Source organism: Phodopus roborovskii, unplaced genomic scaffold (genome assembly GCF_943737965.1).
Source record: "Phodopus roborovskii unplaced genomic scaffold, PHOROB, whole genome shotgun sequence".
In the NCBI taxonomy this organism is placed as follows: Eukaryota; Metazoa; Chordata; class Mammalia; order Rodentia; family Cricetidae; genus Phodopus; species Phodopus roborovskii.
In genome coordinates, this window is record NW_026126447.1 from 23352933 (window position 1) to 23355580 (window position 2648).

A 2648-nucleotide genomic window follows, 5' to 3' on the forward strand; every position below is an offset into this window, starting at 1 on the left:
ATCCTGCAAGCTCTCACGGCCCTTTTGCCCCAAATAAACACACAGAGGCTTATATTAATTTTAAACTGTTTGGGCTATTGCTCGGGCTTATTACTAACAAACCTTACAATTTAAATTCACCTATAATTTTTATCTATGTTTAGCCATGTGGTTTGGTACCTTTTCTCAGTAAGGCATTCTCAACTTGCTTCTTCTCTGTCTGACTGGTAACTGTATCTCTGTGTTCCTTTTCCCACTATTCTCCTGGTCTGGTAGCTCCGCCTATACTTCCTGCCTGGCTAGTAAAGCAATGTGACAAATCTTTACAGTGTACAACATTATCCCACATCAAGATAGCCTAGGGGGAAAGGATATAAACCAGATACCACTATTCTAAACAGTAAAAACAAAAGGTAGCAATAAAATGACACCTAATGACATTATGGTCTAGTAATAGATCACTGTCTTGCTCAGCCATCTGCAAAGAAGCTTCTTCCTGCAGTAGACGAGAACAAATATAGAGACTCACAGGCCTAAATGGGATGAATCATCATGGCTCAGGGAACCACTTAGAAAAGGATGCAGAAAGAGTATAAGGGGCAGAAGGCATTGAAAACACAAAGAAATCAAGGTCCTCTAATTCTATATGAGCTCATATGAATTCATAGAGAGTAAGAACTGAGATAGCACACATAGAGTCTGCACCGGGTTCTTAGCATATATATTTAGGCTCCCAGTTAAGTGGTATTTTAAAATGCAATTCTTGAACGTGAAAATTCCTGAGTGGATATTTGATTCTTGTGCTGTCTCTTGAACTCTGTTCCTTCTGTTTGCTTGTCTTGCCCAACTCTGATGTTTATTTCTGTTTTAACTTACCATATTTTATTTTATTATTATCTCTTAGAAGCCTGTTTGTTTCCTAATGAGAGACTGATAGGGAGTGGATGTGTATGAGAGGGGATGTGGGAAGCACCTTGAAGGAATAGAGGTTTGGGAAACCATAATCAGAATATATTATATGAAAAAAAATCTAATTTTCAACAAAATGGAAAAATAATAGTTTAAACCAATTATATTTGTAATGAATTAAATTCACTGTTTATATGAAAAATTTCAACAATTGCAAAATTATCTTGTATTTTCACTTCTAAACCTAACCTTTAACAGCTGACCATCTCTTCAGCTCAATTGTATTATCCTGAATTATATATATATATATATATATTATAAAGAAGATAATTTTCTGATCAATGATCTTTAATCAACATGACCATTGTAGATTCCAGTGATATAATCAAGAATCATTTCTGAACTTTTTAAGAAGTTTACTTTAGCTCTCAAGAATATACAGAAAAAAAAATGAGGTTAGCTACAATATTATCTAGAAACCCATTCTCCATTGTAGTAATACATTGTTTATGATCTATTAAAGCCCTGAATATCTCCCCAGCCTTTGTAGATGTAAAAGCTACAGGCTGGCCTCTATGCTTCTCTGCTCTTCAGTGGTTTTATTAGATCATAAACAATATATTACCACAATACACTTTGTTAATTTTAGTATGCCCTGTATCTTCATTCTTCATTTTATTGTTATTCAATGCTTGTTTATCTGACAATATATTTTCTTCAACAGTAAGCCAATTATCTGATCCAAATTTACCTATAGCTACTTCTTCCTTAACTTTGAACCTCTATGTTTGTATGAGAATTTAAATAAGAGGAATGACCATCAAACATTTATTCTTTTTCATAGTACTGGCTTTACTAAGTGAAACCAACATTAAGTAGAGCATATAAGCATTTAATTACAAGACATTGTTATCAATTACTAAACATTACTATAAATTACCTGCAAAATGGACAAGGACTGCTTCTGTTAGTAAGGATTTCAGTATGTAATTTTACTTAATTTATATTTAGACTGCCCTTTAGGCACCATTTGCCCTTATTTGGGCAGAAAGTTAAATGGCCAAATGAACCCAAAAACATACCTCTCATATCCCATCTCTCATTTGCAGATTTCTAATAGAGAAAAATGTATACAAATTGTGGAGGTGGGTATAGGCTTTCAATTATTTTCTCTAAGGATCTTATTGTATACTTTTAAATATAAAATGACAAGAACACATTTACCTATACATTCCATGACTTCATAGACATCATCTGTTAATGAAAACAGGCTGGCCCATTATAAAGAACACCAGAAAAACGCATAAGATACTTTGTGCCTTTGAATTATCTTTGTTCAAATAACTAATTCTTTTATTTATAAATGAACCTAATTTCAAATGGCGTAGGCAATAAAAATGCCCTTTGCTGAAGTATGAATGCATTTTTTTTATCACAAATTTTAACACTCATATTTACTTACAGAAAAATCACAGGGAAACACACATTCAATACCATTATTACCAACAAATCCAAGACTAATAAGAATCAACAATCAATGGTCATTAATATCCTTTAATATGAATGGTCTTAATTTGCGTATAAAAAGACACAGGTTAACGTAATAGATAGAAAGACAAAAATCCATCCTTCTACTGCATACAAGAAACACACCTCAACTTCAAAGACAAACATTACCTCAGAGTAAATGGCTGGGAAATTATTTTCCAATCAAATGGATCTTAGAAACAAGCTAGTGTAAATGTCCTAATATCTAACAA